Source organism: Sinohyriopsis cumingii, chromosome 3 (genome assembly GCF_028554795.1).
Source record: "Sinohyriopsis cumingii isolate HCF-2022 chromosome 3, ASM2855479v2, whole genome shotgun sequence".
In the NCBI taxonomy this organism is placed as follows: Eukaryota; Metazoa; Mollusca; class Bivalvia; order Unionida; family Unionidae; genus Sinohyriopsis; species Sinohyriopsis cumingii.
In genome coordinates, this window is record NC_142963.1 from 151,844,370 (window position 1) to 151,861,426 (window position 17,057).

Consider the following 17,057-nt stretch of genomic DNA (forward strand, 5'->3'; position numbering starts at 1 on the left):
GAATATCAGCATCATTTACTTGCCGTCTGATATCGTACTGTCGGGGCTTGCAATTAATCCATAATATATGTAGTTCCATTGCAAAAACTGCACACATATTTAAACTATTGAATAATTTTGTCACAGATAATTATGTGTCTGTTTTCAATGGGGAAAAATAACAGCAAATTAGGTTAAGAAAGTCAAAGCACGTGTTCGGTTCATGATGTTCTAGGGTCTATTAATGGTGTCTGTACAAATTTCATACTGCTAAAATTTTCTCATGTGTTTCCGTGTACATTTATCCATTGCAAATTTCTCATAATTAACACTTGTATGCTTGCTAGTTTGAATGACAACAGCAAGAATAATTAACAATCAACACATGCTTTCAGCATGCATATAACTTTTACTTCAGATTTTGTGAATATTGAAAGAAACGTGTGAAAACTACTATACTAATCATTGTGCAAAGTGCAGAGAACGACTTGCATTTGTAAACTTGCTTTACCATAATGGTAAAATATTTTTATAGAAAATAGGAAATTAATAACGAGTTCATAAACAAACACCATACCCATATAAAAACAGAGAACAATGTCGCTTCTATAAGAAAATGTTAAGCTTAATGCATGTACAATTTCATACTCTTTCAATCTGCAGCTAATAAAGCAGAGATTATTTACTGGTCAACTGATTGCGTCTAATAACACCACCAAGCCCAGCAAACATGTTGGCAGCTTTTGTTTTTTGATGCTTATTAAATTGTGAGAATCTTTTATCAACCACCATATTGTCTGCTGCTTGGTTGGGCATGGCTTTACTCATGGATCAGTAATAAGTAACAGGAAACTCGACCAGAAACAGGCGACTAGCCACTCTACCACACCTTATATGAGACTGGATGAAACAAAAGGTCACCTTCACCCAATAAAGATGCCCCTATTAACTGGATTAACCATCACTTCTACCATTTCAACCCAGACAAAAGAACAACAAATATCACAAATGGTGGTGACCACTAAGGAAGCTTCAACTATGACCAATATCTCAAACCAACAGCAGATTGAACCAGTCCTGGTAATATCACCACCACCTTAACCATCACCTATGTTGAGAAGTACTGATACTATGACTGTAACACCAATTCAACAAACGGAGAAGTCAAGAAAAAACCTCAATCTAACTCCATCGCCGCCACCACCACCTCAACAATCCGTGTCACCTCCAACTACACCAACCCAAATTGACCAATCAGAGCCTGCAAATATGACCACATCACCACCCAAACTAGCAGACCCTAGAGTGGGTAAAAATTGTACGAGGCAAACAGATATATCGCCTGGGGATACACAGAAGATTATGGTATAACAGAATTATGGTACAACAAAGAAGAAGCTACATTCTTTTTGGATGAATTGAACACCCTCGTTCTCAACAAATGGGAAGATGGAACGACCACCACCACCAAGCCAAGCAAAACCAAAGTCAAAAGAACATTGGCTGCATTGAAAAAGAGAGGGGAAGAACTCCAGGAATGTCCACTCAATCTAGCCGTCATGATTACTAGCATTGTGAGAGTCCATCATGGATTAGAATCACCTAACACAGCATACCAGGTTCGAATGAAATACTAGATTTTGAAAGATCTAATTGAACCAGGCCCACCAAAAGACCGCCCCCGGAGACGATACTCACCACCAAGAAGATTTATCAATGTGGGTGGAGTACCATACAGAGGTGCCCCACCTTAACAGCCCTTGCAAGGGCTAAAAAATTGCCTCTTATATAATAGGGAAACCTAAATTGGCTTGGTTTCCCTCCTTGATTTAACCAAAAACTTACAAATTTGAACCATTGGACCACCGCTCAAAATTTACAACTACCAAAAACCTAACAGTGATGCAACTCTTAAATGTCGCTTAGACATATTACTCTAAATAGGGAAAGTAGGGACTTCTCATGTACACCCTGTGCTAGATTATATATATTAACTAGGACAGTAGGAAAATTATTAGACTTGTATATGAATTGAACTAATTGCACAGGTGGCTAACACATTATTGGTATCATCATTGTCAATTAGTACAACTGGACTTAATTTGAAATAAGTATGGTCTGGCATTTCAGAGAGTATTCAACATCTGTGGATGGCTTGCCGAGTGCGTCTCTCTCCTTTTCCACACTTGGACATCGTACACGTGGCAGAATGTGGAACGATTTCCACCTGCCACTAGCCCAGGTGTCCTAATGTGATGTCATCGCTGCTGACCAATCGCAGCAGGCGTTACATACTGCTTGGGTTGACACCTGGGGCAGTTCAATCCAACTTTACTAACATGAGTGCGTGCTTTCACTGTTCCCACTCATGTAAGAGCCTTACATTTAGGTTGTTAGGGACAAATAGTCCTACAAACTAACGGCTATAATCAAAAAGTACTTTGTGAGGACATTAAAGCCTGGGGGATGTGGCACCATTCCTTCCCCCAGGAGTAATCAAAAAGTACTCTGTGAGTACATTAAAGCCTGGGGGATGTGGCACCATTCCTTCCCCCAGGAGTAATCAAAAAGTACTCTGTGAGTACATTAAAGCCTGGGGGATGTGGCACCATTCCTTCCCCCAGGAGTAATCAAAAAGGTGCCTGTGGCACCATTAACCAGTGGCACTTGCTCAATGCGAGCGAACACCACTTTAATACAACACAACAACAAAGTATAATGTTTATTTTGGCATATCACTTCAAGAACCTAGTGAAATTGTTAAATTTCAGAAGCCAAGCCACGATTGTATTATATTCAAATTCATATGCGAACTCTTCCCCAAAATGATAATAAACATTTTACACACTATTTCCTGTACTTTAAGAAAAATATTTTTCCGGGTACAAGAAAAATACAAACAGATGTATTTAAAATTTCAGGAACCACACCAAGATTGTATTATATATCAATATTATATTCGAATTCGTACACAATCTCTTCCCCAAAATGATAATACATTTTTTTCTGCGCAAAGTGCAGAGAACGAATTGCATTTGTGAACAAGCTTTTCCATAACGGTAAAATATTTTCTTGAAAAAATATAAAATTAATAACAAGTTCATAAGTAAACCCCATACACATGTAAAACCAGAACTAAGTGCAGTAGGCCTGCAATGATCACGAGTCACTTTTATTTAAAAATTTAAAGCTTATCGCATGTACAATTTCATACCCTTTCAATTTCCAGCTAATAATGACGTTTCTTAAACTGTATGAATGTTTTATCAACCACCGCATTGTCTGCTGATTGGTTGTGTATGCAGCTAAAGAAGAAACATGTTGGCTATTATTTGAGCAAATGACTGTATACAGAATTAATTGAAGACAATCACAAAGACGACTTACGGGCTTTAGTCATGGCCCAGCAATAAGTAACATTTCCCATAATGTTTATTTTGGCATAAAGATTCAAGAACCTGGTGATATTGTTAAACTTTAGAAGCTGTGCCACGATCGTATTATATTAAAATTCATATGCAAACTCTTCCCCAAGATGATAATAAACCTTTTACACACTATTTCTCATATATAAAAAAAAATGTTTTTCCCAGTACAAGAAAAATACACATACATGTATTTAAAATTTCAGGAACCATGCCATGACCATATCAAATTCAAATTCAAATGTGATCTCTTCCCCATAATGAAAAACAAAAAAATTATACAATATTTTTTAATGTGTGAATGAATATATACTTTTTTGGGAGCCACGCCACGATCGCATCATATCAGAATCTGCATTATAGTGGGGCGCATTAGAGTGGGGTTGCACTGTATTACATACTGTTTTATAGACATATTGCAAACTCAGTGTCTTAGAGTCATATTACATACTGTATTGTAGACATATTGCAAACTCAGTGTCTTAGAGTCATATTGCATACTGTATTGTAGACATATTGCAAGCTCAGTGTCTTAGTCATATTACATACTGTTTTATAGACATATTGCAAACTCAGTGTCTTAGAGTCATATTACATACTGTATTATAGACATATTGCAAACTCAGTGTCTTAGACTCATAGTACATACTGTATTGTAGCTAAAAGCCAAGATCAAGATCAAAGAAACCTGGGAATTTGTCCTGATTGTACTTTATCAATTGTTGGGTACTGACCATTCCTGTAATCCATTAATAAATTTGTATCTGCTAGGTTAAGTGCCAAGCACTTTTCACACATTTTGTTTGCCTTAAAGCTACTTTACTGTCTGTCATTATGCCAATGTGACTAGAATAATCTGAGTATGATTGGAATAATCTCGGTACATGGTTAGAATACTCTGTAAATGATGGGAATACTCACACTATGAATGGAGTAATTTCATTACATGGTTGGAATACGCTGTATATGATGGGAATACTCGTGGTATAATTGGAGTACTTTCATTATATGGCTGTAACACTCATTGTGAATGAAATACTCTCAGTATATGAGTGAATTATTCGCAGTATGATTAGAATACTCAGAATGATTGCAATACTCTCAGAATATGGTTGGAATACTCTCAGTTTAGGATAGGAATACTCTCAGTTTGACTATTAAGCTGTTATCAATAAACTAGGTATTCCAAGTGCCAAATTCAAAATGGTGATCTTTGCAGACTGCTATATATTTCAAAATATGTTTGTCTCACGCACACATCAGAGGTTAATTTTCATTAATGGAATAGCCTGGAAAGCTGTGTTGTCTCATTTTTCAGTAGCTCAAAGGATCTGTTTTATTTATTAGTTTTTACATTTTTTATCCAGCTCTGGCCTGGTGTAAAGTATATTTTAATTACACCAATCCCTCAATAACTCGCACCCTGATGACTCGCAAACTCGCTTATAATGCTGCTTCAGGCATGGATCCCATTTATTTTACCCGAAAATACCCCAAAAATTGATCCCTATTTCTTGAACATGAAAATTGTTGTTAAAGCACATGTTTTATGGTTGAAAACAGTAGATAGGACCTGGAAATTTAATCAAAATTTTGAAATTATCAACTTTTAAGAAGTCATATAATTGGTTACATATTCTTTCCAAATGTTTTTTTAGTACACGCAATTAAAGATATTCAAGGAAATGTTGATGACTGAAAATTTTACTCACACCTAGTGTAGGCAGTGCATTCATATTTAAATGCCAATTAAATATTTTTTTATCAAGTGAAATTTGTGTTTTAGCTATATCTCTTAGTTCCTCTTAAGTGTAATCATCACAAATGCACTGTGTATTTAATTGTAAAATGTGTCAATCTACCGTGACAGATATGTCCACAAAAGTTTCTCTGATAACCTAATTAAGTGCCGACTATGTTTTGATAACTGACTTGTGGAAGAATATGTTTTATTGTTGCACTGAATTAAAAGATGGCCTCCTTATCACATTAATTACATCTTTTTAATCAAATAAAGTGGGTGGAATAAAAGAAAAGTTAAAAGGCATGTAAATCCTACATACTTAAAATCTAGAAGCCCAGTCGTTTGTCTGGTGAACTCACTACAGTTAATCAATCAAACACTGTTATTAAACGTATAATTGTGTATATAATGTAAATAAACTACCTTAAATTAACTGACTCATTCATAAATGTGATCAAAGATAACAAGGCAACCAAGCAAAACAAATACTTCGTAAAATAAAGAGCTTGGTTTCATATATACGGACCATTGTGGGCAAATGAGTTTCAGAGAATTCCTGAACTGGCACTTAGAGATATCCACAAGGATGATACGAAGTTTCATTTATTACTTACAATGAAATCATGACATCAATATTGTACTAAATGACAATACAAAAGTTAAGCTTTTGATGCAGACGATTGTTTCATGAAATAAATATCACTAATTTTTAATAAAATGAAACTTGTTTTGTGGTGTATCAACAGTTAGCCGAATTCCCTGCTACTTTGACTCACGACTTGGCACTATATTATTAAATACCACTGCAGGAACTAGACTAATCAACAAAACAAAAGCAGTGACATAATAAACATGTTTTTGTGAACACGTGATGGTTGTTGAAACTAGTTGGAATGATCTTTCACACATTCGACATTTTGTTGTTGTTGTTGTAGGGTTTAACGCCATTTTTCAGCACAAGATAGGCTATATATGGCGGCCAGTATAATTGGTGGAGGAAGAACCTGGGAAATCCCCAGAAAGAACCACTGACCCTCGAAAAGCTACTGGCAAGCTTTCTCGCATACCCATATTGGCCGAATCTGAGACTCGAACCCACGCAGACAGAGGTGATATGGCAGTGATCAATAACGGAGAATGCTTTAGACCACTCGGCCACTCTGGACCCCTTCGACATTTTGAATGTAAATGTTATTTATAAAGAATAATGAACAACTTCATTTGAAAAAGCATGTTATTGACAATTATTACGATGTGATTGTAAAACGAGGATTTAGTGACTCAACTTCCCAGTTCCCTACCTTCCCCACAAGGCTTTATTGATGTCTAAAGTATTTTATTTCAATTACTGGATGTCCCTTGGTAACTCACACCCTCCCTTATAGTGCAGTTTATGTTTATGGACCCTGTTGTGCATGGGTTATGGAGGGAGAAGTGTACCTTGATAATTGGCCTGTTGTACAAGATTTCAACTACCTTGATAATTGCCATGATGTAAGGACATTTCAATTACCTTGATAATTGGCCTGTTGTACAAGATTTCAACTACCTTGATAATTGCCATGATGTAAGGACATTTCAATTACCTTGATAATTGGCCTGTTGTACAAGATTTCAACTACCTTGATAATTGCCATGATGTAAGGACATTTCAATTACCTTGATAATTGGCCTGATGTAAAAACATTACCATCAGTTAGCCTGATGTAAGAACATTTACTTCAATTATTTTGACAATTAGCCTGATGTAAGGACATTTCAATTACTTTGACAATTAGCCTGATGTAAGGATATTTCAATTAGTTTGACAGTTAGCCTGAGGTAAGTACATTTCAATTACTTTGACAATTAGCCTGATGTAAGGACATTTCAATTACTTTGACAATTAGCCTGATGTAAGGACATTTCAATTACTTTGACAATTAGCCTGATGTAAGTACATTTCATTTACTTTGACAGTTAACCTGATGTAAGTACATTTCAATTACTTTGACAATTAGCCTGATGTAAGGACATTTCAATTACTTTGACAATTAGCCTGATGTAAGTACATTTCAATTACTTTGACAGTTAACCTGATGTAAGTACATTTCAATTACTTTGACAGTTAACCTGATGTAAGTACATTTCAATTACTTTGACAATTAGCCTGATGTAAGTACATTTCAATTACTTTGTCAATTAGCCTGATGTAAGTACATTTCAATTACTTTGACAATTAGCCTGATGTAATTACATTTCAATTACTTTGACAATTAGCCTGATGTAAGTACATTTCAATTACTTTGACAATTAGCCTGATGTAAGGACATTTCAATTACTTTGACAATTAGCCTGATGTAAGGATATTTCAATTAGTTTGACAGTTAGCCTGAGGTAAGTACATTTCAATTACTTTGACAATTAGCCTGATGTAAGGACATTTCAATTACTTTGACAATTAGCCTGATGTAAGGACATTTCAATTACTTTGACAATTAGCCTGATGTAAGTACATTTCATTTACTTTGACAGTTAACCTGATGTAAGTACATTTCAATTACTTTGACAATTAGCCTGATGTAAGGACATTTCAATTACTTTGACAATTAGCCTGATGTAAGTACATTTCAATTACTTTGACAGTTAACCTGATGTAAGTACATTTCAATTACTTTGACAGTTAACCTGATGTAAGTACATTTCAATTACTTTGACAATTAGCCTGATGTAAGTACATTTCAATTACTTTGTCAATTAGCCTGATGTAAGTACATTTCAATTACTTTGACAATTAGCCTGATGTAATTACATTTCAATTACTTTGACAATTAGCCTGATGTAAGTACATTTCAATTACTTTGACAATTAGCCTGATGTAAGGACATTTCAATTACTTTGACAATTAGCCTGATGTAAGGATATTTCAATTAGTTTGACAGTTAGCCTGAGGTAAGTACATTTCAATTACTTTGACAATTAGCCTGATGTAAGGACATTTCAATTACTTTGACAATTAGCCTGATGTAAGGACATTTCAATTACTTTGACAATTAGCCTGATGTAAGTACATTTCAATTACTTTGACAGTTAACCTGATGTAAGTACATTTCAATTACTTTGACAATTAGCCTGATGTAAGGACATTTCAATTACTTTGACAATTAGCCTGATGTAAGTACATTTCAATTACTTTGACAGTTAACCTGATGTAAGTACATTTCAATTACTTTGACAGTTAACCTGATGTAAGTACATTTCAATTACTTTGACAATTAGCCTGATGTAAGTACATTTCAATTACTTTGTCAATTAGCCTGATGTAAGTACATTTCAATTACTTTGACAATTAGCCTGATGTAATTACATTTCAATTACTTTGACAATTAGCCTGATGTAAGTACATTTCAATTACTTTGACCATTAGCCTGATGTACAGTATATTTCAATTACTTTGATAATTGGCCTGGCGTAAATACATTTCAATTACCTTGATAACAAGTTGACTATCCTTCTGGTACTTTTTCATTCCCTTACCACTAAGGGAAGGAAAGAGGTCCACCATGGGGTCTGAGTAGTACAGAAGAGGTCCAATCTTAGGACTAGTCTGAGTAAAGTTTTCTCCCGAGAAGATATCAAGTGGTGGAGTGGGACATACCAACCATGCCAAAAGGTCATTTAGTGGGCTGCATTTCTGTTGAAGATAATGGGTAACAAATATTTAAACAAAATATAATTTTCTAAGCAAATATTTGCATTTCTTATATATATATATATATATATATATATATATATATATATATATATATATATATAGACACACACACACACACTGAACAAAGACTTTTCATTTGGTATTGAACAGAAAAAGCAATATGACTAATTAGTGTAATTTTCTCTTTATACATTAATACATGTTAATAATCCCATTCCTCAGTTTGACAATTCTGTATTTTTCAAGTTTTAATTTAATAATACAATAATGTTCTGAAAGCCCAACCCTACCTTTAAAACATTAACAAATTCTTCCCACATGCATTTATAAGAGAAATGTGGTATTTATAAGAGAAATATGGTATTTATAAGAGAAAAATGCAATTTATAAGAGAAATATGCTATTTATAAGAGAACTATGCTATTTAAGATTTATGGCAACAACATCATATCATTAACTAGTGGATTTGCCAGAACATCTGGCATTTGTAAAGGAGAAGCATATTGTTTCTCAAAAATATTAAAAGAAATGCAAGAATGAGTATCACAATATCAAGGACTAAATTTGAAATGTGAGGCAGTGTGACCTAATACAGTGAATTCATATTTTTTATAGATGTCATGGATGCTTTAACCACAAATTTAAAGACCATAAAATCAAGTAGCAAAGATAATACAATTTTTGCAACAGATCATGACAATTTGTATCCAGGAAAATAGATACCCACAAAAACAAAATGAAGTAACAGTAACTGGCACTGCAAACTATGGAAAAATAGGTCGGCTTTTGGGACCCACATTATTGGCACTGCATGGAATGGATCTTTAGGTTGGATTTGGGCCCCATGTAAATGACACTGCATGCTATGGATCGTTAGGTTGGATTCGGGTCTCATGTAAATGGCACTGCATGCCATGCATCTTTAGGTTGGATTTGGGTCCCATGTAAATGGCACTGCATGCCATGCATCTTTAGGTTGGATTTGGGTCCCATGTAGATGGCGCTGCATGCCATGCATCTTTAGGTTGCATTTGGGTCCCATGTAAATGGCGCTGCATGCCATGCATCTATAGATTGGATTTGGGTCTCATGTAAATGGCCATGCATGTCATGCATCTTTAGTTTGGATTTGGGTCCCATGTAAATGGCACTGCATGCCATGCATCTTTAGGTTGGATTTGGGTCCCATGTAAATGACACTGCATGCTATGGATCGTTAGGTTGGATTCGGGTCTCATGTAAATGGTACTGCATACCATGCATCTTTAGGTTGGATTTGGGTCTCATGTAAATGGCACTGCATGCTATGCATCTTTAGGTTGGATTTGGGTCCCATGTAAATGGCACTGCATGCCATGCATCTTCAGGTTGGATTTGGGTCCCATGTAAATGGCACTGCATGCCATGCATCTTTAGGTTGGATTTGGGTCCTATGTAAATGGCACTGCATGCCATGCATCTTTAGGTTGGATTTTGGTCCCATGTAAATGGCACTGCATGCCATGCATCTTTAGGTTGGATTTGGGTCCCATGTAAATGGCACTGCATGCTATGGATCTTCAGGTTGGATTTGGGTCCCATGTAAATGGCACTGTATGCCATGTATCTTTAGGTTGGATTTGGGTCCCATGTAAATGGCACTGCATGCTATGGATCTTTAGGTTGGATGTGGGTCCCATGTAAATGGCACTGCATGCTATGGATCTTTAGGTTGGATTTGGGTCCCATGTAAATGGCAATGCATGCTATGCATCTTTAGGTTGGATTTGGGTCCCATGTAAATGGCACTGCATGCCATGTATCTTTAGGTTGGATTTGGGTCCCATGTAAATGGCACTGCATGCCATGTATCTTTAGGTTAGATTTGGGTCCCATGTAAATGGCACTGCATGCTATGGATCTTTAGGTTGGATTTGGGTCCCATGTAAATGGCACTGCATGCTATGGATCTTTAGGTTGGATTTGGGTCCCATGTAAATGGCACTGCATGCTATGGATCTTTAGGTTGGATTTGGGTCCCATGTAAATGGCACTGCATGCTATGGATCTTCAGGTTGGATTTGGGTCCCATGTAAATGGCACTGCATGCCATGTATCTTTAGGTTGGATTTGGGTCCCATGTAAATGGCACTGCATGCTATGGATCTTTAGGTTGGATTTGGGTCTCATGTAAATGGGACTGCATGCTATGGATCTTCAGGTTGGATTTGGGTCCCATGTAAATGGCACTGTATGCCATGTATCTTTAGGTTGGATTTGGGTCCCATGTAAATGGCACTGCATGCTATGGATCTTCAGGTTGGATTTGGGTCCCATGTAAATGATACTGCATGCTATGGATCGTTAGGTTGGATTTGGGTCACATGTAAATGATACTGCATGCTATGTATCTTTAGGTTGGATTTGGGCCCCATGTAAATGGCACTGCTTGCTATGCATATTTAGGTTGGATTTTGGTCCCATGTAAATGGCACTGCATGCCATGTATCTTTAGGTTAGATTTGGGTCCCATGTAAATGGCACTGCATGCTATGGATCTTTAGGTTGGATTTGGGTCCCATGTAAATGGCACTGCATGCTATGGATCTTTAGGTTGGATTTGGGTCCCATGTAAATGGCACTGCATGCTATGGATCTTTAGGTTGGATTTGGGTCCCATGTAAATGGCACTGCATGCTATGGATCTTCAGGTTGGATTTGGGTCCCATGTAAATGGCACTGCATGCCATGTATCTTTAGGTTGGATTTGGGTCCCATGTAAATGGCACTGCATGCTATGGATCTTTAGGTTGGATTTGGGTCTCATGTAAATGGGACTGCATGCTATGGATCTTCAGGTTGGATTTGGGTCCCATGTAAATGGCACTGCATGCCATGTATCTTTAGGTTGGATTTGGGTCCCATGTAAATGGCACTGCATGCTATGGATCTTTAGGTTGGATTTGGGTCCCATGTAAATGATACTGCATGCTATGGATCGTTAGGTTGGATTTGGGTCACATGTAAATGATACTGCATGCTATGTATCTTTAGGTTGGATTTGGGCCCCATGTAAATGGCACTGCTTGCTATGCATATTTAGGTTGGATTTTGGTCCCATGTAAATGGCACTACATGCCATGCATCTTTAGGTTGGATTTGGGTGCCATGTAAATGGCACTGCATGCTATGGATCGTTAGGTTGGATTTGGGTCCCATGTAAATGACACTGCATGCTATGGATCGTTAGGTTGGATTTGGGTCACATGTAAATGATACTGCATGCTGTGTATCTTTAGGTTGGATTTGGGTCCCATGTAAATGACACTGCATATGGCACTGATTGCTATGCATCTTTAGGTTGGATTTGGGTCCCATGTAAATGGCACTGCTTGCTATGCATATTTAGGTTGGAATTTGGTCCCATGTAAATGGCACTGCATGCTATGCATCTATAGGTTGGATTTGGGTCCCATGTAAATGGTGCTGCATGCTATGCATATTTAGGTTGGAGTTTGGTCCCATGTAAATGGCACTGCATGCCATGCATCTTTAGGTTGGATTTGGGTCCCATGTAAATGGCAATGCATGCTATGCATCTTTAGGTTGGATTTGGGTCCCATGTAAATGGCACTGCATGCTATGTATCTTTAGGTTGGATTTGGGTCCCATGTAAATGGCACTGCATGCCATGCATCTTTAGGTTGGGTTTGGGTCCCATGTAAATGGCACTGCATGCCATGCATCTTTAGGTTGGATTTGGGTCCCATGTAAATGGCACTGCATGCCATGCATCTTTAGGTTTGGTTTGGGTCCCGTATAAATGGCACTGCATGCTGTGCATCTTTAGGTTGGATTTTGGTCCCATGTAAATGGCATTGCATGCCATGCATCTTTAGATTGGATTTGGGTCCCATGTAAATGGCACTGCATGCCATGCATCTTTAGGTTCGATTTGGGTCCCATGTAAAGGGCACTGCATGCTATGCATCTTTAGGTTGGATTTGGGTCCCATGTAAATGGCACTGCATGCTATGGATCTTTAGGTTGGATTTGGGTCCCATGTAAATGGCACTGCATGCTATGGATCTTTAGGTTGGATTTGGGTCCCGTGTAAATGGCTCTGCATGCCATGTATCTTTAGGTTGGATTTGGGTCCCATGTAAATGGCACTGCATGCCATGCATCTTTATCTTGGATTTGGGTCCCGTGTAAATGGCACTGCATGCTATGCATCTTTAGGTTGGATTTTGGTCCCATGTAAATGGCACTGCATGCCATGCATCTTTATCTTGGATTTGGGTCCCGTGTAAATGGCACTGCATGCTATGCATCTTTAGGTTGGATTTTGGTCCCATGTAAATGGCACTGCATGCCATGCATCTTTATCTTGGATTTGGGTCCCGTGTAAATGGCACTGCATGCTATGCATCTTTAGGTTGGATTTTGGTCCCATGTAAATGGCACTGCATGCCATGCATCTTTAGGTTGGATTTGGGTCCCATGTAAATGGCACTGCATGCTATGCATCTTTAGGTTGGATTTGGGTCCCATGTAAATGGCACTGCATGCTATGGATCTTTAGGTTGGATTTGGGTCCCATGTAAATGGCACTGCATGCTATGGATCGTTAGGTTGGATTTGGGTCCCGTGTAAATGGCACTGCATGCTATGGATCGTTAGGTTGGATTTGGGTCACATGTAAATGATACTGCATGCTATGTATCATTAGGTTGGATTTGGGTCCCATGTAAATGACACTGCATATGGCACTGCTTGCTATGGATCTTTAGGTTGGATTTTGGTCCCATGTAAATGGCACTGCTTGCTATGCATCTTTAGGTTGGATTTTGGTCCCATGTAATTGGCACTGCATGCCATGCATCTTTAGGTTGGATTTGGGTCCCATGTAAACGGCAATGCATGCTATGGATCTTTAGGTTGGATTTGGGTCCCGTGTAAATGTCGCTGCATGCTATGCATCTTTAGGTTGGATTTGGGTCCCATGTAAATGGCACTGCATGCTATGTATCTTTAGGTTGGATTTGGGTCCCATGTAAATGGCACTGCATGCCATGCATCTTTAGGTTGGGTTTGGGTCCCATGTAAATGGCACTGCATCCCATGCATCTTTAGGCTGGATTTTGGTCCCATGTAAATGGCACTGCATGCCATGCATCTTTAGGTTGGATTTGGGTCCCATGTAAATGGCACTGCATGCTATGCATCTTTAGGTTGGATTTTGGTCCCATGTAAATGGCACTGCATGCCATGCATCTTTAGGTTGGATTTTGGTCCCATGTAAATGGCACTGCATGCCATGTATCTTTAGGTTGGATTTGGGTCCCATGTAAATGGCACTGCATGCATATGCATCTTTAGGTTGGATTTGTGTCCCATGTAAATGGCAATGCATGCTATGCAGCTTTAGGTTGGATTTTGGTCCCATGTAAATGGCACTGCATGCTATGTATCTTTAGGTTGGATTTGGGTCCCATGTAAATGGCACTGCATGCCATGCATCTTTTGGTTGGATTTGGGTCCCATGTAAATGGCACTGCATGCCATGCCTCTTTAGGTTGGATTTGGGTCCCATGTAAATGGCACTGCATGCTATGCATCTTTAGGTTGGATTTGGATCTTGCATAATTGGCATTGGAAACTATGGATCAATAGTTTCAGTTTTGGTCCCGAGTAATTGTTACTGCAGATAATTGAACAATATGTTTGGTTTGTTTCCCCACATAAATATTGACATCGACTGAGATTCCATCCAGAAGGGTTGGTGGTGTGACATACTCATCGTAGATAAAAGCATAAATTCGACCATTATGAGACACTAGATTATTTTGCAAGACAGACAACTTAACACTCAACCCTTATGAGACACAAGAATGTTTGGGAAGACTGAGAATTTAAAACGCAACCCTTATGAGACACAGAGTGTTTGGGAAGACAGACAACTTAACATTCAACCCTTATGAGACACAGGAATGTCTGGGAAGACTGACAACTTAACACTCAACCCTTGTGAGACACAGAATGTTTGGGAAGACAGACAACATAACACTCAACCCTTATGAGATACAGAATGATTGGGAAGGCAGACAACTTAACACTCAACCCTTATTTTTAAAAAAATCACTGAATACATTAAATGATTTTGATCAAGCTGGGAAGTAGCGAATGATGTAACTTTCAGTCTGTAGGATTCAAATCCTTCCTAGGACAACCCTCTCTAATCCCAATGCCATACTAATTAGTCTTTCATAATCTCATTTGCAGTTTAACAATAATTAACTTGTTAAGATTAATCTTTATGCTTACCCTTGTGATTTTTTTGTTGTTTATTTCCACAAAGAATTCTGGATTCTGAATGATCTCCATGTGGGTAGACATCACTGTAATTGTTGTTCCTCCACTGACAAATATTTATACTTCCATTCTTAAAAAACCAAGGGTGAAAAAAATCCTCTAGAGAAATACAGAACAATCTAAATCTTCCTTGCATTCCAAAAATGCCAAACAGTTCCCTAAAACATTTGATTCATCTTGCAGTGGTAAAGTGTGTGTGTGTCATTTAATAGCATGTCAGCACAGTCCTGGTTATACAGTGCCAAAAAAGGAATGTCCCAAAATATTAAGGTAAAAGAAAACTAATTTCAAATAAACAAACATCCAGTCTTTAAAGATCAAGTCTAAAACTATATTTTTTCCATCTGACATCATCAGAAACCATCTTACCTGAGATCATATTAAAATATTTTTGTCTCACAGGAGGCAAGTCAATACACTTTATAGAAATGTTTCCACTGTCAACGTACATGCAAGATATGCAGTTTGGAAACAAACATTTATTTTTAAAACTGAAAAGCTCTTTCACTAAATATGTTAAGTCTTTAGGAAAATCTTAATTATCATTCCAGTTTCCATTTTAACTTGTACAAATCAATCTAGTTTCCATTTTAACTGGTACAAATCAATCTAGTTTCCATATTAACAGGTATAAATCAATCCAGTTTCCATTTTAACTGGTAAAAATCAATCTAGTTTCCATTTTAATTGGTACAATCAATTCAGTTTCCATATTAAGAGGTACAAATTAATCCAGTTTGCATATTAACTGGTACAAATCAATCCAGTTTCCATTTTAACTGGTACAAATAAATCCAGTTTCCATTTTAACTGGTACAAATCAATCCAGTTTCCGTTTTAACTGGTACAAATCAATCCAGTTTCCATTTTAACTGGTACAATCAATCTAGTTTCCATATTAACTGGTACAAATCAGTCCAGTTTCCATTTTAACTGGAATCAATCCAGTTTCCATTTTAACTGGTACAAATCAATCCAGTTTCCATATTAACAGGTACAAATCAATCCAGTTTTTCCATATTAACAGGAACAAATCAATCCAGTTTCCGTTTAAACTGGTGCAAATAATTGGTACCAAAAAATCACCCAAAACCCAGTAATTACCAGAGTCAAGTCATTCCATCCACAGATGATAATATTTCATACCTTGTATATAAAAAATGAAAAAAACACAAAATAAACAAAACAAGAGGCTAAAGTAGCACACCAGAAAGACATCTGCCCAATGGTCAACTACAGCTACTGACCAAAAAATATTGGCCAGTATGATGTTTTCCAATACTGTTGATTACATATTATGAAAACATCTGTTTCATTGCTTCTCTACTTTTTAAAATAATATTTTAATCTATATCTGACATATTTAAAGAATTTATGCCACAATGCTTTCTGTCAAATTTGGGTTAATCGGTTCAGCAAATTCACGAGATAAAATTACTTCAATGCTTTTTTGTTTTAATAATACTGGTCATATTTGATGGGAAGTCATCATTATTTGAATACAGTTAAAAGGCCTTCAAGCCAGAGTGTTTTTTGTGTGGTTTGATTAAATTATTGTCAACAGTGGTTTAATTTTTTTTTTAAATATTTGATAACGGTGGTTGTACTGGACAATAAACTTTCATCATTCGTGCAAAACTAAATGGTTTTCATCCTGACTGGTTTCTGGTCAAATTGGTCAAGTTTTGTTGATATCAAGTTTTGTTGAGGTTAAGTTTTGTTGCTGTCAGGTTTTGTTGAGTGTCTTTTGAGATATTGTAGCGACCAATATTCAGTTTTCAATAACTGAGCCACATCTGATAGCACATTGGCATCATTTGCAAAAACTTTAAATGGCTTCATGCTAAGTTCTTTCAGCTGA